We start from the raw sequence: 24,418 nt of genomic DNA, 5'->3' as shown, positions 1-24,418 counted from the left end.
GCCATCCTCCACTGCACTCCCAGGCCACAGCAGAGAGCTGGCCTGGAAGAGGGGCAACTGGGATAGAATCCGGCGCCCCGACTGGGACTAGAACCCGGGGTACCGGCGCCACAAGCAGAGGATTAGCTAAGTGAGCCGCGGCGCCAACCGGTGCACAAGTATTTCTAAATTCGTGCATAAATTCCTTATAGAATGCATTTCTCATAACATTGTTGAAGACTCTTCCTATATATGGATTCCAGGGGTTTTTTGCACCAAAATAAACATAATTTCATTCCATTTTCCATGCACTTTGAGTCCACTGGTACTAGCGTTTTGCGTGACACATCTTTTCCTTTAAGGCAGCGGGAGAGGTAAGCCTGGCTTGGCGTCCGGGAACATTTTTGCAGCTTCACTGAGTACCTGTCCGCGGCTGAGAGGAGGTTCAACTGAAGAGGACAACTGGAAGGGTGTTCGTCTGATCCAGCCAGAACGCGGGAGCCACACTCATGTCAGGCAGAGTCAGGAATCCCGGGGCTTCGTGGCTCACAGGCCTCAATGCCTGGCCAGTTTGTCCATTCTTCGATGTCCCTGATTTGTGTTGGCTCCTCTTCAGCCTGCGTATTGCCTCGTGGAGCCAAGGTGGCTGCCTAGTCCAGCGTAAATCCTTGCAGGTTGAAGATCAATAGGGAAAGAGTGGTTGTCCTCCTCCAAAATTTGGGCCCGACTGCCAGTGACCTCAAGACATAGCCCCTTCCCTAAACCGTAGCTGTAGCAGGAGATGCTGTTTGTGGTTTTTTTGTTTGTTTATTTGTTTTTTAACTCATGCCTGGTAACATGCCCCTCCATTCCACTAGGGAGGGCTGGCACCACAGGGAACTTGGGGAACTCATACTGCAAAAAGAGAGAGGGGACATGGCTGGCCAGAAACGTCGTCACACGCCCCTGCGCCCGCACTGGCAAGGTGGGCCGTAATGACTTCCCACTGTCCCATTGAGGCAGTTCTGTCCCTGCTCCCTGGGCACCACCCACCTCTCCCATCCAGGCTCAGCTGTGGAACTATCTTCAGAAAGCAGGGCTTTCTGGATCAGGTGCCTGGCAGACTCGTGCATGCCCCCTCCCCGGCGATTCTGTGACTGGGGAGGGAGAGCTTGGGGCAGCCGAGGCCATGGGAGCCCGGAGCAGACCTTGGTTGCGTTCTGCCTATGGAAGGCAGGGTCTGAGCCCGCTGTTTTAGTTTTAAGCCAGAAGGCGGATCCCCACGCTGGGCATCAGCTGGCCATGAAGAGGTTAAAGTGCACACGCAGATGACAGAGCCCACTCCAGGGACCCCCATGGCTGACATGCATCTCCTGCCCAGCACTGGCTGTGACGTCAGTGACTAGCAATGCCCAGGTAATGAAGGTTGTAAATTCCACTTTCTTTGCTGAGAGCGCAGACACCCCTGTGAAATTCCTTACCTTTTTTACTTTTCGATGAATTTTTAATTCTCACACCGGAGGCAACCTGTGCCGCAGAAGCAGCCGTGACCCGGTTTCCAGGTTGTTTTCTGCTCTGGTCCGGCACCGGCCGCCGGTGAGCCCCAGAGCCTCTCGCGGTCTCTGTGTTCCCCCCGGAAGGGGACGTGGTGGCACTGGGTGGCGCCTGGGGGTGGAGGACCAGGGTCCTCGTACTCATCAAAAGTGGCCACAGGGCACGCCCAGCCCACTCTTTCCAGAGAAGAGGCCTGGAGAGAGAGCGAGTGGCCTGTGAGGGGTGACATTGGGGGGAGACCTTCCAGTCATTTGGATTCCTGAGTATAAGGAGCGTTTAAACTACAAGAAAGAACAGAGTTTTTGAGGCTGTCAGGGGAATCTTGTGCACTTGCATGGGGACCCCCGTGTAGCATGGGGACCCCTGTGCACAGGGAATGAAAGCCCGGAGCAGCACCCCACGCCCTCCACCCTCCAGGCTCCTGGGAGAGCTCCCAGGCCTTCCACTGCTCCTCAGTGTCCCTGGTTCCTTCTGCCTGGGCACCACTCACCCCCCCCCCCCCCATCGAGGTACTAATGAGGCGCGACCCTCCTTAGCTTCTGAGATCAGAAGCGGTCAGGCGGGTTCAGGGTGGTGGCCATAGACACCCACCCTCACCCCTCCCATCCAGGTGCTAACAAGGCCCAACCCTCCCTAGCCTCTGAGATCTGAAGCGATCGGGCGGGTTCAGGGTGGTATGGCCTTAGACACCCCACCCACCCCTCCAAGCCAGGCTCTGTCCTCACTCCAGTCTCGTCCGTGGAGTGTTCAGTCTGCCCAGGCCCCCGTTACTGCCTGGCCTTCTGTTGGCTTCTGCTTCCTTTACCCCCTCCTCAGAGCCAGTCATAGAATTCCTTTTTTTTTTTTTTAAGATTTACTTTTTATTATTTATTTGAAAGGCAGAGTTACAGAGAGGCAGAGAGAGAAAGAGAAAGAGAAACAGAAGACCACCAGGAATCCTCAGTCACTCGCCAGATGACTGCCATGACCGGAGCTGCACCAATCCGGAGCCAGGAGCCAGGAGCTTCTTCTGGGTCTCGCACGCGGGTGCAGGGACCCAAGGACTTGGCCATCCTCCACTGCTTTCCCAGGCCATAGCAGAGAGCTGGATTGGAAGTAGAGCAGCCAGGACTCAAACCGACACTCATATGGCATGCTGGCACTGCAGGTGGTGGCTTTACCTGCTATGCCACAGCGCTGGCCCCCATAGAATTCCATTCTTTTGGGTCTGAATGGCCCAGTCCTCTTTGAGCCAGGCCCAGTAGATCCTCTGTTGCTTGGTACTGAGGTCCCAGTTGGCCTGCCCTTTGGTAAGTTCTCTCCTGTCCCAGTCAGTTGTGGCTGTGGCTTGTGTGGCATCAGGGTGGCACGGGCCTCTGTGTGCTGCCCCCCCCCCCGCCCTTACCATAACAAAGTGCCCGAGCCCTCTTTATTTAGCTCACAGGTAGAAAGTCCAAGCAGCATGGCTTTGGCACTGGCTGCGCCAGAGCCCCTGGCGGCATCCTGCAACAGTGAGTGGCATTATAGTGGAACACACAGGAGGGAGAGATTACATGGCAAAGCAGGAAGTCTGAGAGACCAGGGAGGGGCTGAGAAAACCACAGGGTCCCACAGGAACTCATCAAGGAGCCAGTCACCCTACACAGGGCTCCTCCTGCAGGTCCTACCAGCTCCATCCTACTGCACTGAGCGCCGAGTTTCCCACACGTGAATCCTCGGGGTCTGATCACATCCAAACCCTGGCAAGTGCTTTCTCTGCTTATGGTCTGAAAGTACCATGGCGATTTTGCTAAACAGTGGCCACAGGAAGTGTGTTCATCTGCAGAGAGCAGTGTAGGACATCCTGAACATATTCCTTGAGATTCAAGCTCAGTTTGGGAGAGTTAATTCCATCCTGCAGAATGAGGGGGATCTGCATTTTGGTTGACTAGGGCGTAGGGGAGAGTGGTTACCCCACCATGGTTATGCAGAAACCATGGGTTGGAATCACATGCAAGACTTGTGTCACCCAAACACGAGTACTAGTCCAGGCTTCCGTGGGCTTCCGTGGGCTTCCGTGGGTACTGTAGCTTTTAAGTGAAGGAGAAGGACTTGAGCAAGAGCAAGTCCACATTTTCCTATGGATCAGCACTTTTCTCAGAAAGTTCAGGAACCATCCAGCGTTATCTTGTGGGCGAGCTTATTTATACATAAAATATAATTGATTCCAAATTCCCCTCTGGCCTACAAATGGCACTCATGTTTGTTTTTAATAATCAGAATTATTTCTGCTTAAAAAGTGGTGTCGATTTACATAGTCTGATGAGCTCCTCCGATGGTTCCATTAGAAACATCTAAGAAAAACACTGAATTTGTGTACGCGGAGGAGGAGGGGGGAGTGGGTTAGCCGAAATCATAACTATTCCATGCAATGGTTGTTAAGTTTAATAATAATTAAATTAGCTTCCACAGAGACTGTTTTCTGGAAATTCTGGTAGTGCCGTCACATACTCGGCGTAATCCAGACTCAAAGCCTTTGGGTGGGAGATGGCTAATTTGCCACTTTTTGGTGGTGTTTAAAGTTAATCCCAAATCCATTTCTTTTTCAAGACCTAAGATGTCACTTGTGTTTATTTCACGTTAGGCTTCTGTAAAGGATCAGATAGTAAATGTTTTGCACAAAATAACCAGATATGTAGGTGAATGTATGTGTCCCAGTAAAATTTTATTTACTGGCACAGAATTTGAATTTCTATTATACTTGTCACAGGTTGTGAAATATTATTCTTTGATGCTCTCCCCTCCCTAACTATTTAGAAATGAAAAAGCTATTCTTAGCTCCCAGACAGAACCCTTTGACTCCTGGTTTGCCAACCCCTGTTGTGGCTCCTGCTGTAGTTTTGTAGTTAGAATCTTTTCTTTTGGGGCAGCCTCCTCCTGTACTTTGCATATGAAAGAGTAGTTAGGAGCTGTGGCTGTGTCTGTGTCTGGATGTGTGTGTCATGTTTGTGTGTCTGTGTGAATGAAGCAGGTTCTGTAGATTTGAGAACTTTTTTCCCCCCCATTTTATTTGAAAAGCAGAGAGAGACAGAGATAGAGTGATCCTGTCTGCTCGTTCACCCCTCAAATGCCACTAACAGCCAGGGCTGGGCCAGGTGGAAACCAGGCACCAAGCACCCCAGTTAGATCTCCCACCTGGGTGGCAGGGACCCACAACCTGCCACCTCCCAGGGCATACATTAGCAGGAAGCTAGATCCGAAGTGGACCTGGAACCAGGCACTCCCGTGTGGGATGCAGGCACAAGTTCCAAGCCTGCACCAAACACCTGCCCCTGGACTTTAGTGCTTTGCGCTGTCGGGTCATTGGCTCCAGGAAGCTACCTCTGGATGGCGGGCGAGCAGCCTTCCCCGAAGAGTATTTTAAAGTACAGGGAGCTGCAGATGCAGATGGAGAAATCTGTTAGTCCAGCTGCTGAGTTTTCTATCCCCATGGGTCTTTCAGGGTTGTGCAAATGGTGGTAGTGTCCTCAGAATGTCCTTGCAAATGTATTTTCGAGGGTGTTTCCAAAAGTCCCGTAGAATTGGTTACAAGACAGCTTTGGGGTGGGCGTTTGGCACAGAGATCAGAATGCTGCTCAGGGTGCCCACATCTGTGTTGGAGTGCCTGGGTTCCAGCCTCCTCCTAATGCGGGGCCCAGGACACAGCAGGTGACGGCTCAAGTACTTGGGTTCCTGCCAACCACATGAGAGGCCTGGATTGAGTTCCAGGCTTTTGGCTTTAGCCTGGCCCAGCCCTGGCTGTTTGTGGGCATCTGGGGAGTGAGCCAGCAGGTAGAAGATGAACATCAATTTGTATTTCAAACAAGCCAAGTAAATAAATAAATACCTTTTAAATTTTTTTCTTTATCTGAGAGGTTGAATCACTGACAGAGAGGTCTTCCATCCACTCTCCCAAATGGCCGCACTAGCCAGAGCTGGGCCCATCCAAAGCCAGGAGCTTCCTTGGGATTTCTCACATGGGCGCAGGGGCCCAAGACTTGGGCCATCTTCCACTGCTTTACCAGGCCACAGCAGAGAGCTGGATTGGAAGAGGAGCAGCTAGGATTCGAACCAGTGCCCATATGGAATGCCAGTGCTGCAGGCAGGGGCTCAGCCCATGATGCCACAGCGCTGGCCTTATTAAATAACTTTTTTTAAAGGTAAGTTTATTTTGTTGCAAAAAATTTTAAAATCAGTGCATATGTGGTATCTTCAAAAAGTTCATGAAAATGCATTTTGTGAAAACCTGTGCATAGATTTCAAAATATTTTTGCACCAAAATTAGCTCATCTGTTATTTCCACTTTTCCTCTAACTTTTTGAACTTCTTTTATTTTTTGAGTAAATCTATCTTTTAATTCCATTTTCTACAACTTTTAATTTTTACTTAAAAAATTGTTATCCATTTCTTTTCATTTTATCTGAAAGACCGAGTGACAGAGAGATCTTCCATCTGCTCATGTACCCACCATGCCCTCAGTAGCTGGCCGGAAGCCAGGAGGATGGACCCCAATCCAGGTCTCACACGTGGGTGACAGATCAGGGGCTGGAGCATCACTTGTTTCCGCCTGGGTTCTGCCTTAGCAGGAAGCTGGAATCTGAAGCTGAGCTAGGACACGTGTCCGGGCATTCCAGTGTGGGATGCCGCCATCCCCAGCAGCGTTTTAGCTCCCGTGCCAACCACTCACCCAACCCTCTTACGTTTTAAAAGAAGTCATTCTCTTAGGTGCTTTTTTTTTTTTTTCATGCTTATTCTTAGAGGAGCAAGCAGAAGACAGACATGGTTCTGCAAAATATAAACTCGTGGCTTTAGTTTAGTATAACATTTCAGGAAATCAGGAAAGTTGTAACATCTAGTTTTCCTAAGTTGTTCTACATCACTTAAAGCAATAAACTGAAGACAGATGGACATTATATTTAGTTAGATCTGTTTTAAAGAAATCGTTGTCATTAGGATCATCCTCTTTCCCAAGCCTTAATAAATATAAAGCTTTCAAATATTTGCCCCACTTTGTAATTAGTCTCCATTTAGCAGTGGCTCTTCCTGATGGGGAGGAAGCAGGCTTGACTGTTGCCAGGCAACCGCTCATCCTGGTGATGGCTGCCAGCAGGCTGCTGGCAGTAACTGTAAATTCTTTTGTCTTGTTAACAAAAAATGAGTGTCAGAGATACAGCAATATATGAGGTCTATTCTGTTGGTCAAATATCTGTGACTTAGGTGGTAAATTCCTATGCTAATATAGCCTCCATGCGCTACTGAAATGTATGGCAGGTGTAGGGAACCTGCTCACTCTTGTGTTCCAGTCACATGTCATCTGCTCAGGGCCCTAAAGTTCAGGGGGGGTCTGTCATGTCATAGGGATGCAGTTTCCTCAAGGCTTGCAAAGATTCTGAGGTTTTTGTTAAACTGTGGGGTTTTAGAATGTCTGTTTACTCCCAGCTTCAATGGCCCAAGAGGGGTCTGGTCCGCAGTTCATCCCCATGGACCCCACCCTCACCCATCCGTGTCTCTTCGTGATGGAAAACTGGGGGCACCCAGCTGTGGGATGTGTCCTGCTGCAGGCAGGGCTCCTGTCCCCTCCCTCTCCAGCACAGCCGGGCTCAGTGCAAGTTTTCAAGGACAGAAGTTTGTAAAATGAACCCGTATTTCCTAAGCACGTGCGGTGGGAGTTACCTTTGTACACACAGAATGAACGTAGAAGAAGAAAAGCTCGTATATTTGCTGGGTACTTTTTTTTTTTTTTAAAGATCAGCATATATCTCAGACTTGTCCCCAGGTCACTCTCAGCATTTGCGCTGCTAGTTACATGTGTCTAAAGGTCAGTGCCTGTGAGAGGTCGTGTACTATACCCGGCACTTGGCGTGTATTTGCTCGCTTAACTCCCAGCTCTGTGCAGAAGGCAGGGGAGACCCCTGCTGTAGCCTTGTCTCGCAGGCCAGAAGGGGAGGAGCTGGGTTGAAAGCCCTCTGGTTCCCAAGCTCCTACTCTACTTTATCCTCAGTTTTCAGAAAACATGTAGAACGGTCCAGCTGCCCAGTGCACCAGTATCTAGTGAGTGGCTACAATGTGGAGTGTATTTCACTCTTTGTTTTCTTGATTTTTGTAAAAACAGCTCTTAAGATGTTTTGAACGGGATAAAAAAGCTACCCCACGTTTGGATGCCCCCTGGTTTTTTTAAGTTCTCTTTTCTGTATGTTGGGGTTTTTCTGCTGCTTCCGTGGCCCCTGGCTGGAGTGCAGTTGGCAGTCTCGCACCCCAGGGAAGCATCTGTCTCCTGTCTGCCCCACAGCTCTGCTCACAGTCAGGTCCCCCCGAAAGCTGGACATTTTGGGCTTAATCTGCCGGCCTCTCTGGGCCCCAGCTCTGCAGATGGAGGTCTCTAAGCAGGGGCTGCAAACCCAGCCCTATACCTTTTCAGGGATTTTTTTTTTTTTTAACTACATAGTCAATGGCTTGGCCTCATGTAAACACACTGGAGTATGTTAACAGCTGCCCCTTTTAAAGTCGAACCAGCTCGGAACTAAAAGGGAACTGCTTTCAGGTTCTGCTCAAGTTTGCATGTGACAGCATCAAAGCTATTTTTAGCAGCATGATCACAGGCAAGGGCCTGCAGACTGCTGCCTTCAGCGACAAACAGTGGAAAGAAAGGATCGCTTCTGCACTGCTGTAGCTCTCTGTCATTTATAGGGGAGACAAAGGGGCGTGCACATCTCTTCTTCAAAGTTATGCAGGCGTCTTGTCCCCTGTGCAGAGCCCCAGCACCTTAGCAGAGAGAGAGAGTAATGTTAATTTAGCGCTTGGCTGCCTGAGCTCTGTGTTAAACTAGATGCGCTGATACCAGTGAATTATAGGACTGTCCTTCTGCGTGTCCATTCTGAAAGAAAGACAGTATGTGGTTGCTCAGAAACATGGGCTAAGCTTTTAAGGTTTTTTTGTGTAATGTCCTCAATGTTTCATAGATGGAAAATCTCAAGAGACATTGGCAAATGACAGGTGCATTGTAAAAGCATCGTGGCACTACAGAGCCCACGCCACTAGCCATGCAGCCCTGTATGTAGCCTCACCTTTCTCCATTAAATATTCCGAGCTGCTGAGTGAAGGCCAGGAGTAGGCTGGCACCTAACTCTGTGCCAGCCATGGAGGACTTCAGTTTAACGGGACAGTCATCCTGAGAGAGTTCAGTCTGGCTCCCTGAATAAAGAAACTACCATGTAATGAATGGCAAGACAAGACCTGCTCTGGGTATAGAGGCAGGCACACAGCATGTGTAGGAAGAGCAGGGTTTTCAAGAATGGACAGGAGTTTATAAAGAGAGCAAGGGAGACAGGGAGGTCGCAAGCAGAAGGAACTGGGTGAGTGAAGACTTAAGAATTCTGGAGTCTCCAGGATACCCTGAGCAACTTTGTCAGAGCAAAGAAATACAAGTCGGGGGGATGGCAGGAGACGAAGCTGGAGCAAATGGAGCCAATTATTTCTCGTCTAGAGCTATGGAACTTGGAAGTGACCCAGGGTACAGGGAGCCAGGAATGGCTGGAAGCGTATGAGTGCATGGGTTATACAAAAATTAAAGTGGAGTCCTTGCTGGTGATAGTCCATCTATCTGCATATATGAAGTGGGAGCGGTTTTATGCAAGAAAAGATGCCCTAAACATAAGTACCTTCCCTGGAAAGGTGAAGGCTGGGACGGCAACTCTGCACTGGCTGACACTGACTTCTCTGAGCCCAGCCTTCGCAGAGCATGGAGGAGGACAGAGAATGGCAGGTGGAAGGTATCACAGTGGATGTTGTGAACACCTTTCTGTACCTGATTGGGTGCTGGGCCCTGCAGGTGTGTTTAGAGGTTGAGTCATGTCCTTGAGGAGCTCTGAGGCCAGGTAGCATCCACGAGGAAGGCGGGAGGCCTGGGAGCGACACGCGGGCTGCAGGTGTGTGGTTGGTGGACACGCGAGGATGAACATAATGCCCTGGCACCAGGAGCCTGCAGGCCAGGCCCCTCCTCAGTTTCAGGAGGCTGCGATTTCTCTGAACATGTTTCAAGCTTCAAGTATGCCATCGTTCTCTGTGCCATAGGAGATCAGAGAGGAAAATGCAGAATAAAATAAAATAAAACAAGAAGTCCAACATGCTACCGTTTATATCCAGGGACAGCGTTATGAAAAATCACTGTCTCCCACCACGTTTTGCAAAGCTCACTCCAATGCCTATATAAATATGGCCAAGAAGTGATGTTACTTCTTTGAAGCTATGTTTTCTTTGAATGTAATGCCATCGTAGAAGTTTGGCAGGATTATTTGCTTCATTTTACTTTCAGGAGAGGGGTGGATTTCCTGGAGGTTTTCTAGAAGAATCAAGTGAGTATTAGGCACTAGGTAGACATGCTCTAGTGCATGTGGCGTTGGAAGAGGACCAGTGCAGTTGAGCTTCTCAACCATTTCTTTTTGGTTTCCCTGAGCTACGCCACCTGGGAAGGGTTGCAGACAGAGTCACATGGGACAGTTTGAGAGTAGGAGAGAGTCACAGCAAGTAATGGTGTGGTATGGGGGGGGGGGTATCCGGTGATCCCAGCTTTTCATCATTGACTGAAGGCCTGATATAGGCTGCTTAGGAAGGAAAGAGAATTATGGCCGGTGCCGCGGCTCACTAGGCTAATCCTCCGCCTAGCGGCGCCGGCACCCCGGGTTCTAGTCCCGGTCGGGGCGCCGGATTCTGTCCCGGTTGCTCCTCTTCCAGGCCAGCTCTCTGCTGTGGCCAGGGAGTGCAGTGGAGGATGGCCCAGGTGCTTGGGCCCTGCACCCTATGGGAGACCGGGAGGGGCACCTGACTCCTGGCTCCTGCCATCGGATCAGCGCGATGCGCCGGCCGCGGCGGCCATTGGAGGGTGAACCAACGGCAAAAGGAAGACCTTTCTCTCTGTCTCTCTCTCACTGTCCACTCTGCCTGTCAAAAAAAAAAAAAAGGAAAGAGAATTATGTTAGCTTATATTTTGGAGATTCACAGTCGACAAAAGGGCAGTTCCCCTTTGCTCATCCTGTTGGCGAGACAGGTGGAGGGTGATGGCAGAGCGTGCACCAAGGAGGATCCCAGGGTGAGCCAGGGGGCAGAGAGAGTGGCTAGATTGGACTCAGGCTGACATAACCAACGCTCTCACAAGGACTGCCTCCCTAGAACACATCCCCGGGGACCCCAGGACCTCCCCCCAGGCCCCACTTCCTGAGTACCACGATTGCGTTACTTCTCCACCCTTGTGGCACTAACTTAGGACTTTGGGGTTTGCATGTCTGCGTGAGTTGGGAAGCCAAGTCATATTCAAACTGTTGCACATGGAGAAGAAGGGGTAGAGGGAGCATCTTGGAGAGTCGGGCCAGCAATCTGCGCTCAGTTGGAAATACCAGGACAAAGATGTAGTTTAGGCACTGATGCCAGTCACAGTGTTTGGTTGTCTTGGCAGACCAAAGAGACTACGTTTTGGAAATATGAAATTGCTTTCTGCCACTTTGAAGCCAATCATAAATAGATCCAAACAAACTGTAGGGAAATATTTCAAGAAACAATGCATTTCTGCACCCTTACAAACAACTCTAGTGAGAGCCTGGGCTTGGTGTAACTATAGCAGAGGTGTTTAGCTCTCCATCATCGACGTTCCAAACTCAGCATTGAATTTCTCACCTTGGTGGTGGGATGTGAGATGGACCTGGCTCCCAAAAGGAGGAATAAGTAATCAGAGTAAATCAGAATCTTCCCTCAAATAAGTTATTTTCTTCATGACTGGTTTCAAAAGTACTCCGGATCAGACTGTGTGAAACACTTGGATAAAACGTTGACGTCTTTTGCCCTCTGAAAAGTCTGAAAGATAAATGAATCATGGTAACTGTTGCTCTGTTATTGAGGGTCTAAACTCAGCGAAAGCTGCATTAGGTCACTAGAATTATGAGGGGGTGATGTGCATAGCAGTCTCTGTGATGGGCAGTGTATTGTCACTCCCACAAATTGTGCTGTCATCACGGGACAGAAGGAGTCGGTGCCATTTCTTAGCAATGGAGGTGACCCTAGGGTTTTTATAAAATCTGCCATTGAGCTCAAGGCAAAATGATATTTTTACTCACACATGTTGGCTCTGAAAGGCGTGGAGTTGATAAAGATTTTCCCACTGGCCCTCGTGTCAAAGCGCTCCAACCTGACTGACGTTGTCTAAAGGTGTCCCGGCCAGGGCTGGCCATTGTGGCACTGTGGGTTAGGCTGCTGCTTGGCAGGCCTGATTCCCTATCTGTCTGCCGGATTGGAGGCCTGTCTGTTCTGCCTCTGACCCAGCTTCCTGCAGATGCACACCCTGGGGGCCGCAGAGGATGGCTCAAGTCCTTGTGTACCTGCCACCTGTGTGGGTGTGGGAGACCTGAATGGAGTTCCAGGCTCCTGACTTCAGCCAGGCCCAGCCCTAGCTGTTGCCATTCGGGGAGTAAACCAGTAAATGGAAGACCTGTCTCTCTTTTTCTCTCTCCATTTCTCCCTCCCCCCTGCTCAACCCCCTTCTCACTCCCTGTCCCCAGCATTGCCCTGCCTTCCAAGTGGTGGAAAATAAATAAAACAAAAAAAAGTCCCCAACCAGTTCTACTTGTTGAACCAGAGGCCTTTGCATCATTGCCAAGGGGAGGAGAGAGGGTTGGGCTCTTCGGCTCCAGAGTCCCTTCAGCCCAGCCTTGGCCCTCTCCAGGTGCCCTTGGGGGTCAGCGTGGCCAGGTGGGAAGGCGTGGGCGTGTCTCAGCTACCCTCAGCCATCTCTGTCTCCACTGCTGTGAGCATCTGACAGGTGCTCCTGGGAGGGACCTGGCTTCTGTGTTTGTGGGGCAGTTATGGTGAAATGGAGAAATTTCATGTAACAAAGCCTCCAGGTTTCAGCTCCCAAGGGGTATAGTATACTCCAGAGTCCATCGAGGGACTCCTGCTCTCTGGGCTGTGATAAGCCAGAATATATTGAGCAAGTACTGGATTCCAGCCCTGTGCTGAGTACCCTCTAGGGTTGGGGAGACAGCTGGAAAGTTGGCTGGGCAGTTTGTGTTGAAGTTCATGTGTCGTCAGCAGCCCTGTTGGGGCACAGAGAAGACTCAGATGAGGGTCCAGGAGTCAGGGTAGGCCTGCAGGAAGAGGGGATGGTCAGCAGTCCCTGCCCAACAAGAGGGGCGTCCTCCAGCAGGTCCTGTTGTCCATTTTAATTCGTGGTGTAGTGAGGAAGGGACCCAAAGGCAGTGGCCGCGTGGCAGTGGCCGGAGCTGTTGTTATCCTCGGCCCAGCCTTTGTTCCAGCTGTGTGCCATCCGCGTCCCTGCGCCGTAGGGCGCAGGACAGTGTCTTCATAGCACTGTGAAAATGTGGTTCATCACTGAATGGGTGAGAGAATCAGAAAGCAGAGGGACAAAGAGGCTGTGACTTGCACAGCCTTCGAGTGGAGGACCGGAGGTGCTCTGTGTGCTGTCTGGCTGGCTGTTACGGAATGTCTGTTTACTTTTCTAGCTACCATTCTATTACTGAACTGTGGCTAAAAAGTACATGAAATTAAATTTGTCATCTCAACTACTTTTTTTTTTTTTAAGATTTGTTTTATTTATGTGAAAGGCAGAGTTACACAGAGAGAGCCAGAGAAGGAGAGATAGAGAGGTCTTCCACCTGCTGGTTCACTCCCCAGATAGCTGCAATGGCTGAGGCTAGGCCAGGCCAAAGCTAGGAGTCATTTTTAAAAAAGATTTATTTTTACTTATTTGAAAGAGTTACAGAGAGAGGTAGAGCCAGAAAAGGGGGGGGGGGGTCCTTCCATCTGTTAGTTCACTCCCCAAATGGCAGCAACAGCCAGAGCTGAGCTGATCCGAAGCCTGAATCCAGGAGCTTCTTCCAGGTCTCCCACACAGGTGCAGGGACCCAAGTACTTGGCCCACCTTTGACTGCTTTCCCAGGCCATAGCAGAGCTGGATTGGAAGTGGAGCAGCTGGGACTTGAACCGCGCCCATATGGGATTTTGGCACTGCAGACCAGGGCTTTAACCTGCTGTGCCACAGAGCTGGCCCTGGAGCCAGGAGTTTCTTCCAGGTCTCCCACATGGGTGGTAGGGGCCCAAGCACTTGGGCCATCCTCTGTTGCAAACTAGCAGGGAGCTGGTTTGGAAGCTGAGCAGCTGGGACACAAACCAGTGCCCATATATGATGCCGGCATTGCAGATGGAGGCTTAATCTGCTATGCCACAATGCCAGTCCCTCAACTACTTTTTAAAAACACTTTATTGAAATACAGTATAGAAACCAAGAAATGCATATACGTATATATATATATATATATACACATATATATATATGAATGAGTTTCTTTTGTCATCATCCTGATAACCTAAATTAAGAACAAATCCCTACTAGTACCCCAAGAGTCCCCCCCCTCCATTTTTTTAACATGTGAAACAAGAGTGGATTGTCATTTACATGGTGATTCAGTAAAGCAGTATTTGTAACTATAAACCCATGATAGGCCATCCACACAATCTTTATACTCTTTTCTATATTAACTACCACAGGTTAGAGAAAACATGATATTTGTCTTTGGCTTATTTTACTTAGTATAATTTTCTTCAGTTGAATCCATTCTGTTGCAAATGTCAGAATTTCATTTTTTATCGTTGAGTAATATTCCCCATCTACACCACGTTTTCTTTACCCAGTTATCAGTTGATGGCCATCGAGGTGGATTCTGCCTCTTAGCTATTGTGAACTGAGCTGCTGTAAACATGAGAATGAAAGGTTTCGTGTGCTGATTTCAGTTCCTTTGGATTTGTTTCCAGGTGTGGAATAGCTGGGTCATAAGATGTATTTAAAGTTTTCTGAGGGATCCCCATACTGTCCTCTCTAATGGTTGTACCGGTTTATAGTCCCGGCAACAGTGTATCAGGGGACCTTTTTCTCTACATGCTCAACAGCGTTTGTTGGTTTTTGATTTTTATATGATTGCCATTCTAACTGCGGTGAAGTGATACCTCGTTAGACCTTGCATTTCCTTGATGGCTTGCGATCCCCAGCGTTTTTTCTTCTGTGTTGGCCCATCTCAACCATTTTGAAGTGTCCCATTCAGTAGCATTCAGCCCTTCACAGTTGTACAACCACCACTATCACCTGTCTCCAAGATTGTCTTTACCGTGAAGACCTGACAGTCTATACCCATTAGACAACCATTGTCCCTGCCTCTCTTCAGCCAGTCCCTGGCAGTCAGCATTTCACTTTCTGTGCCTATGAATTTAAAGTGGGATCACAAAGTTTCTGTCTTTTTGTGATTAGCCTGTCTCACTCAGCATGATGTCTTCAGGGATCATCCCCTTTGTAGACTCCGGCAACGGCTTCCTTCTTGGTGCTGCATAGGATTTCTCCGGAAATACAGACCACATTTTGTCCGTCCATCCATCCATCCATCCATCCATCGGTGGACCCCCTTGGTTTGTTCCCACTTCTTGACTGTTGTGTATCTTGCTGCCATGAACTCAGATGTGCAAATGAGGGCCGTGGCAGCCTCTGCGTTCAGTTCTTCTGGGTATACATCCTGAAGTGGAACTACTGGGTTATATGGTAATCCTGTATTTTTTTTAAGGAATCATCATCTTGTTTACCATCATGGCTACACCACTTTTCAGAGGATATTTCTTTCGCTGCCTTGCACATGAACTCTGTTAATGTCCCTAAAGTGCTTCTTAATTTTGCTCCTGTTTTGCAAATGCAGTCTTTTTCCTGTTCTTGTCCTTTGGAAGGTTTGAGTTGGTGCTGCCCAGCTGTATTCACACTGTTGCTGGGGCTGTTGCTCCTCTATGGGAAAGTTGAGTTCATCCCTTGGGCTGCTGGGCAGACCTGGGGACGTCCCAGGCTGCTCTAGATAGCGAGCCAGAACCCAACTGGCCCTGGACTTGGAGCTCTAGGAACAGCTGCTCAGCTTCCCTCAACACCACCATTTTAACTGTGATTAGTGGGTTCATTTGCATCTAAAAGGAGTAGTTTTCTTATCAGCACCATTGAGTTGGGAACCAGTGTGCTCCATTTATATAGAGTGGCCCATTAAGCAGTAAAAGTAAATGTGGGTGTTTTTACAAATGCAAATACATCATGCAAATAATGTACTTTATGCTGAATGATGCCTTGGTTTTCATATGTAAAATTAGAAACTATGTAACACAAAGATCACGATAAACACCTTTGCATCTGTTCCTAAGAAGTGTCTTGAGCTCCATGCATCTGAAATTATAGCATGGTTTTAAGCAGAACCTCTTCAGTATACCCAAACAGGCATTCTGTATTATCAAAAATATACATGTACTTATCTAGTTATTTATATATTCCTAAGTAATCAAGAAATTACAGAAAAGAGTAGTCCAAATTACCTTGCCTATTACTTACCATCAATGATGAGATTTATCATTTTGCTTCCCTTTTTAAAGGTTTTTGAATTTATTTGAGATGGTGATTGTGGAGAAAGATGTGTTACTATATAGGTTGGTGCCTTTGTGAGATATTATGTGTGTAAGAGATTTTTTAAAATTATTTCTTTTTAAGGACTTATTTATTTGAAAGGTAGAGAGAGAGAAGGAGAGACAGAGAAAGATCTTCTATCCACTGGTTCACTCTAAATGGCCACAATGATCTCTTTGGGCCAGTTGAAGCCAGGAGCCTGAAACTTCATCTGGTCTCCCATGTGGGTGGCAGGGGGCCCAATTTCTTGGGGCCATTTTTTGCTTTCCCAGGCACGTTAGCAGGGAGGTGGATTGGAAGCGGAGCAGCCAGGACTTGAACCAGTAGTACAGTAGACATTGCAGGCATTGGCTTAACCCGCTGCAGTACACTACAATGCTGTACAACACCTCCCCAATTTTCTTTTTTTAATCCTTGGTATTTGAAAGAGTTCTGGTTGGACCATCAGGTAGCATTCCTGTTATCATTCAGGCACTCAGTAGAATAATGAAAACCATCTATCCCTGTGAACTTGACCAGTTTCTAGGAGGGGAGGCACCCTTAGCCTTTGTTCACAGGGTGTACTTGCTCTCGGGGAAGGTAAGATATGTAGTCTGGAGGTTGCCTCAGAGTGTAGGACACCTGAAGAGGAGACACCATGGAGTAGGACCGATTCCTGAATTAGCCCCAGCAGCCCTGATTGCCAGAATTATTCAGGAGGGAAAGGCTGCAGGGCAGCAGAACCAGATCCAGAGTGGGGTTTGAGCAGGGCCTTGAAGGACCCATGGGACATGAGCAGGTGGAGAGAACGTGGGGCTGACAAACAGGATGAGACTGGGCTGGGTGATCAGGCAGCACCCTGGGGAGAAAACGACTGAGGGGCACAGAACCCGTGGAACCTCCTCTGCCCTGTAAGTTCTCACACTTTGGGAGCCACCAGACTCTACAAACGGAAAATTAGAGGGGCACAGGAGAAGTGAGCTGGAGCTGCTCCTCTGTGACTGGGGCAGACAATGACAGAGGTATCCCACCCCCAGCGTGGAGGCCTGCAGAGACTTCCCGGTTTGCCGATTACAAACCAAGGGGGAGCTTGGGTCTTCTGGGCTGGGAGAGGTTGTTGCGGGGTGAACAACCTGGCATCGGAGGTAGGGAACCCATTGGGGTGCTGATGAGAATACCACACTGGGCGCAGCCTGGGGCCTGGGGCAGAAAGCCAAGGAAGGGATGTGCAGCAGACTTTAGAAATAACGGATTAGCAGGAATGAATGCTGGTAGATGGAGTGGGCAAGAGACTTCCTAAAATTTTTTTAAAGATTTATTTATTTATTTGAAAATCAGAGTTACACAGAGAGAGGAGAGGCAGAGAGAGGAGAGGCAGAGAGAGAAAGAGGTCTTCCATCCGCTGGTTCACTCCCCATTTGGCCGCAATGACTGGAGCTGCTCCCATCCAAAGCCAGGAGCCTGGAGCTTCTTCTAGGTCTCCCACGTGGGTGCAGGGGCCCAAGGACTTGAGCCATTTTCTGCTTTCCCAGGCCATAGCAGAGAGCTGGATTGGAAATGGAGCAGCCAGATCTCGAACCGGCGCCCATGTGGGATGCCAGCGCGTTAGGCCTGGGTGTTAACCCGCTGCGCCACAGCGCTGGCCCCGAGACTTCCTGATTTTTAACTTGAACGTTTTACAGGCTGAGTCTGATGTGGCTTCTGTTTTGTTTTACGAGGTATACTGAGTTAAACTGTCAACTTTTATTCCCTCAGCAAACACTTGATGAGTGCCAGCTAAGTTCTGAGCACTGTGGTAGGTGTTAGGGATTCAGGGAAAGAGAAACACAGGTTTGTCTGTGTCCCAGGGAACAAGTGCACCGCATGGAAGAGAGACAGCCACGCGTACTGTTCCAGTTTAGAACATGTCCCTGTGTCCAACCCCTGCTATAGTTTGAGTGTGGTCCCCAAACTCATGTATATGTTCCTAAACCCCGAAGTTATACATCGATGAGACTGTGAGGGTGGAAACTTAATCCAGTCAGTGATGGGGGTTGGGTGGGTGAAGGAGGGGGTCCCTGTGTCACCTGCAGTGCCCTCAGAGGGAATTCTCAGGAACGAGGGCAGACACAGACATCTTGGTTGGGCTCAGACACAGACATCTTGGCTGGGCCCGGCCACTGCTCCTGCTCCCTGGCTTCCTGTGGGGTCCTTCCTCCTGCTCTGCCATCGTCACCTTTGTCATCCACCACCCTCACCACGAGGCTGCCTGGTCCTCCGAAGCTGGGGGCTAAGTCAACCTTTGGTTTTCATAAGAGTCCTCAGGTTTTTCCTTATAGTGACAAAAACTCGCTAACGCACCTCTTCCAGATTCATCTGTTGATGTTCGAACCCAAAGCATCTCAGACTGTGATGTTGTTTGAAAATGTGGTTAGCTAAGATGAGGTTACGCTGGAGTAGGGTGGAACCCCTAAATCAGAAGGGTTAGAGTCCTTGTCTAAAGAGGACACCTGGGGAGACCAGAAACACACGCACACATGCACACACACACACAGGCGCGCACACACACACACACACACAGTGGGGGACATGATGTCTGCATGAAGACAGAGATCGGGTGATGCTTCCACACCCCCAGGGAATGCCAGGGATTGCCAGCAACCACCAGGAAGTTGGGGAGGGGCCTGGAGCAGGCTGACCTGCAGGTCTGTCAGAAGGCAGCAGCCCTGCCAACACCTTGGTCCTTGGCTTCCACCCCCAGAACGGGGAGACGATCCCTTTCTGTTGCTTATACCACCTGGTCCCTGGTGCTTTCTTGTGGCAGGCCTGGGAAACAGACACTGATGGATCCAGGGTGGTGTGGACGGTGCCCAAGGGGAACAGCAGTGGAGGCCCCTTTCCCACCCCCTGGTTCATGCGGACAGTGGGGGACGGTCATTTGCTGTGTCCAGACCAGCCAGAGGCACGCTGCCAAGTCTGGAGACAAGATCAGCTGGAGGTGACAAATTGAAAAACCCAGGTTTGCCACGAGGAAAAGGATGGAAATAGAAAAGAGGAGAGGGTTAACACTGCACGACTGCCCACAGTTATGGGGCCAGGGCTGGCAGAACCTACAGAACGTGTGGCAAGAGGAAAGGAAGGAGCTAAGAGATTGGAGGCTGCAGGCTCCTAACAAAGCTGATATCCCTGGGGCTGGGGGCTCTTCTGTGAGTTGGGGTCGGGGCAGGGGCATGGAGGGAGAGGAGCTGCAGCGCCTGGCGGGGACAGGGCACCCTTGTTTTGGCCCCTGTGTGCTGCGGTAGCAGAATGCTGCATTGACAATGAGCCCAGATGCGTTTCTCGCATTTCTGGAGGCTGCGAGGTCCTGGCCGAAGCACCGGCCCGGCGAGGACTCCATCTCTGCTGCCGGGGTGGTGCCTCCCGCGTGGCGTCCTCCGCAGAGGAGCAGCACGCAGCAGACGGGCCAAAGAGGGGGTGAAGACGCCCATCTAGCCCTTTTATGAGCACTTTTAAAGCAGCTCCTAAAGGGCCCCTTTCAATACTACCGCGTTTGTCAGTTAAGTTTCAACACCTGAGTCTGGTGGTGGTGGGGGCTGGTGGCTGGGGAGGAGCCCTAGCACCCCTGCTCAGCTGGCGAGGGCGAGCGAAGGGATGACAGTTTCAGGGCCAAGAGGAAGGCGGTGGAGATGTTACTTTGGCAAGAAGGAAGGTATATCCAGGGCCTCGGTGGTACCGGGCACACAGAAGTATTTGCAGGCTGATCCTGTGAGTGTCGGGTTGAGTCTGCCATGCTAACGTGGCTAAGATGACGGAGCGCATCCGTTCCTTAACCACAAGCGGCGTTGTGCCATCAGAACATTGGTGCCCCTCGCCCACTGAGGGTTGCCGTGGTCCTGGAGGGTTGTTGTCTGGTCACTGCCCCGTCGTCGACGGCAGCCTCTGAAGTCAGGCCAGCCCTGGCAGGTTTTCCGCCTGGCCTCTTCTGCCTCTTGACTGCTTGCCAGTTTGGATAGATGCAGACTTCCACGCAGAGTTAGCTTTTTTTAGCCGTCTTTAGAGTAAGTAGCATCTGCAAAGCTGCTGCTTCCAGCCCATTGATTTTTTAGAAACTGTTCATTGCCCTTCTGGGCTGAGGAACGTTTGCAATTAGAAGATCTCAAAAATATCCTTAAAGAAACCTGGAAGGTGAGGAGTGTGGTTTCCTCTTTAGCCTCAGGAACGGAGGAGAGCTGCAGCAGGAGAGTCCACCTTGTGGATGAGGAGACGCTGGGAACCTTCTCAAGGTCGTCCTGCCGTCGGGGTTTCCCATGCAGGTGGCAGGGACCCAAGCACTTGGGCCAGCACCTGCTGCCTCCAAGGGTGGGCCATGGCAGGTAGCTGGATCAGAAGTGGAGCTAGAGCTTGAACCCAGCACTCGGGTACGGGTTGCAGGTGTCCCAAGTGCCGTTTTAGCTGCCGTGCCAAAGACCCACGACTAAACTGCAGTTTTCTTGCAGTCAGGATCACCATGGGGATTTTTGGCATTGACAGAGCTGTGTTCTCACATATTTGCTAGTGTCGCTCACTCCCAGTTGGCGGCTTCGGGATTGAGACGTCTGTGTTTAGCACAGATCCATCCCCTGGATCCAGGTGTGGTGCCCTCACCCTTTCACCTTGCGTTGCGCCAGGTGGCCACTGAGCTCCCCTTGAAGGCCAGCATGCTCATGGTTTTTATTTATTTGGAAGGTCATCATGGTGTCGAGTGTCATTGAGAAATTCTGCACTTTTCCCTGTATCCTCAGTGCTGCTTCTCAAGCTGTGGACTGTTCAGATTGCTGCGTAATCTCCTCGGCTGGCATCCTCCACCCAAGGGATGCATGCTAGGGTGTTTTTCTGTTCTTTCCTGGAAAGCGATCACAGTTAGAAGTCAACATAGGGCCAGCGTCATGGCAGTGTGTCGGACTGCTGCCTGTGACACCGGCATCCCATGTGGGCACTGAATCAAGTCCTGGTTGCTCCTCTTCCAATCCAGTTTTCTGCTAATGCACCTGGGAAAGCAGTGGAAGATGATCTAAGTGCTTGGGCCCTGCCACCCACATGGGAGACCCGGATGAAGCTCCTGGCTTCTTCCTGGCCCAGCCCCACTGTTGCAGCCATTTGGGGAGTGACCCAGAGAATGGAAGGTCTCTCTCCCCCTCTGTCCCTTTCCCCACCCTCCTTTCCCATCTCTCTCTGTAACTCTGCCTTTCAAAGAAAATAAATAAGTATATATGTTTTTTAACAGAGAAGTAAAAAAAAAAAAGAATTGTAAAAATAATAGAAGTCTAAGAATTTCTTTCCAGGGATTTCCTCTTGGTTGTAACTGCTTGCCTGCTTATTCCTGGGGAGACCACAGTCGAATGGTAGATGCCACGCATGTAGGGGAATGTCTTTCCAGTGCTAGGAGAGTGACAGGAGCCCCTGCTTGGTTGCTGCTGTGATTTGAACATGATCAGGCTCCCAAACTCACACAGGACGTTAAACCCCGCAGTCATGAGTTAACTTTGAGAGTGGGAGCCTGATTGTGATGTTAGAGACGGGTCCTGGTGGTGGCCCCTGTGGCGTTGGGGGCGTGCATCAGACAGTTGTTCTTGCACAGGGTTTGTCAGGGAAGCCGGAGTTCAGGGCCAGCTGCCCTGGCTGCTTCCCAGTTCACGGGTCGGTGTCCACCGTGGCCTTCTTGTCCAAGGTCAAGCCAGTGGGGCCACCTGATCTTGGGCTTGAACCAAAACTGTGAACCAAACAAGCCCGTTCTGTGTACAAAATCAGTTTTCCCAGGTATCTGGTTGTGGTGACATGAAGCTAATCCAGGTGCTTAGAGGCTTGTGGGCAAGCTCCGGCCACCAGGAGGTCTGCATTCGAGTGGGCTGCTCTCACTGCACCGTGTCTTCCCCTGCTCCTGTGGACTCTGAGTTCAGTGGGCCGTGGCCCATTCTGGTGGAGATGCTCACTACAGAGGCGCTCAGAGACAGGGCACGGGGTCGGCCCTTCCGTCCCCTCCCAGGGCTCCTCAGACTGCCACTCTCTGTTCTCAGAGTCCTTCCCATTGGCCCTCCTCCCTCCCTCCCTCCAGCCATCTCTCACCCTCTTTTTTCTCTGTTTCCGTCTTGTCCTCTCCCTCCCTTCCATCCTACCTCCCTTTTAAAAAGTTTTTATTTATTCATTTATTTATTTGGAAGGCAGAATGATAGAGTAAGAGAGAGAGAAAGAGATTATCTTTCGTATGCTGGTTTGTTTCCCAAATGACCACAACAGCCAGGGCTGGTCCAGGTCAAAGCCAGGAGCCAGGTTGTCTATCCTGGTCTCACACGTGAGTGTTGAGGGTCCAAGTACTTGGGTATCTTCTGCTGCCTTCCCAGGAGCATTAGCAGGAAGCTGGATCAGAAGTGGAACAGCCAGGACTTGAACTGGCACTCTGACGTGAGATGCTGGCATCCCAAGTGGCAATTTAACCATCCATGCCACAATACCATCACCCTCTTTTTATATATATTAGAAAATTAACTGTGGTAAAGCACATGTAGCATAAAATTTACTATCTTAACTATTTTTAAATTTATTTTTATTTATTTGAAAGGCACAAGCACAGAGAGAGAGAGAGAAATATCAATTGAACTACCTGCTGGTTCACTCCCCAGATGGCTGCAATGACTAGAGCTGGGCCAGGCCAAAGCCAGGAGTCAGGAGCTTCATCTGGATCTCCCATGTGGGTGCAAGGGCCCGAGGGATTTGGGCCATCCTCTGCTGCTTTCCCAGGCACATTAGCAGGGAGCCTGATCTGAATGGAGCAGCCAGGACTCGAACTTGTGCCCATATGGGAGGCAGGAGGCAGCTACCTGCTATGCCACAGTGCTGCTGGCCGTTATCTTAGCTATTTTTAAGGGTGCAGTTCAGCCGTGTTAAGTGCACTCACATAGCTGTGCAGCTGATCTCCAGAACTCTATTCATCTTGTACAACTACACCCCTCTACTCGTCACACAAGCACACCCCACTCCCCAGCCCCTGGCAACCACCGCTCTCCTTTCTGTCCCAGTGGGTCTCCTGGAGGTAGAATCAGTCAGCCTGTGTGCCCTTTATCCTGGCTTCTTTCACTTAGCATGCCTTCAGGGTTCATCCATGCTGTAGCATTCTGTTCTCTCTGTTAGATACCCAGTTCAGATTTGGCAGATGGGTGTGTAGGGGAAAAGTGCTTTTCTTATTTGCTTCTCATTAGGCCCACAGAAAACCCAGGCTGGGGAAGGCAGGTGTGGGTCTTGCCAGGATCTCCCAGGCACTTGGTTTGCAATCCGGCTGCCTCTCACAAGGCCGAAAGCTCGAGGGTTTGGGGTAAACACACGGTAGATCACCCGTTGTACAACCTGTTGACTCACCTTGTCCCCCTGGGAGCTGGAGGCAATTTGGCTGAGAATGAGGCCCGGGAGTGCCGGGGCACTGTGACTCTGGCGGATGCTGGGTGTGCTGTTGGGGACAGTATCGCTTCTCTCTTGGGGTTTGCTGGCTCAGTGCTGGTCCGAGCAATCCTTGGATCAATCTTCTCAAGTGCAAGTTCACAGACCGCCTTGCTGGCAGGCAGGGCCCTCCTAACCCGCAGGTCTGCTCCCTTTGTCGCAGAATTGGTTTGGTTTACACTGCTGAAGGTCATAGGATTTTTGTGAGTGCATTATTGAAATGAGACATTTGTGGCGCCAGCGTTGTATTGTTCCTGCTAATAGGAGCCCGCCTGTCTCTCACATATGGTTAGTCTGATGGCTTTTTCTAGCCTGGGACTTTGCCTTGAAGAGATGCCTAGCAAAATACCAGCCACAGCCCTCTTCCACGGGTAGGGATGGTGAAGAGTTTAGCACTAGGAGTCTGGAAGGAGAAAGGATGATGAGAAATGAAATGGGGGATGTTGCTGTGTGTGTGTCTCTGGTGCCTTGGACTGGCTCCAGAGCCTGGTCTGGTCTTGGACTGGTCAGTAAGCAGCCTGGGGATGCCTTGGGCAAGTTCCTTCTCCCTCTAGGGTCTCTGTCTCCTCACTTACAGAACGGGAATTTTCACCCAAATCTAAGGATGTGTTGGTTGTTGGGGCCAGTGCTGTGGCGTAGCGGATAAATCTGCCACCAGCAGTGCCAGCATCCCCTGTGGACTCTGGTTCGAGACCCAGCTGCTCTACTTCTGATCCACCTCTCTGCTATGGCCTGGGAAAGCAGTAGAAGATGGCCCAAATCTTTGGGCTCCTGCACCTGCGAGGGAGACCCAGAAGAAGCTCTTGGCTCCTGGCTTCAGATTGGCGCAGCTCCAGCAGTTGCGGCCATTTGGGGAGTGAACCAGCAGATGGAAGACCTCTCTCAATCTCTGTGTAACTCTCTCTGCCTCTCCTTCTCTCTGTGTAACTCTGACTTTCAAATAAATAAATCTTAAAAAAAAAAAAAAAAAAAAAAAGGAAATGTTGGCTGCTCAGTCCAGTGCAT

At 50.2% G+C, this 24,418-nt stretch overlaps 1 protein-coding gene and 1 long non-coding RNA gene across 23 annotated transcripts in view; one reads left to right on the top strand and one right to left on the bottom strand.

The window, feature by feature from the left end:
• FOXN3 (forkhead box N3) overlaps nt 1-24,418 on the top strand; it is a 462,718-nt gene that overhangs the window by 307,635 nt on the left and 130,665 nt on the right. The gene's annotated exons all lie outside the window — the stretch shown is intronic.
• Nucleotides 9,322-11,345, bottom strand: LOC138847276 (uncharacterized). Its single transcript, XR_011385009.1, has 2 exons — nt 11,176-11,345; nt 9,322-9,568 (listed from the first exon to the last, which is right to left on the bottom strand). It is a non-coding gene; the product is annotated as an uncharacterized lncRNA (long non-coding RNA).

This window comes from Oryctolagus cuniculus, chromosome 20 (genome assembly GCF_964237555.1).
Source record: "Oryctolagus cuniculus chromosome 20, mOryCun1.1, whole genome shotgun sequence".
Classification (NCBI taxonomy): domain Eukaryota; kingdom Metazoa; phylum Chordata; class Mammalia; order Lagomorpha; family Leporidae; genus Oryctolagus; species Oryctolagus cuniculus.
This window is presented reverse-complemented; position numbering and strand designations above follow the sequence as displayed.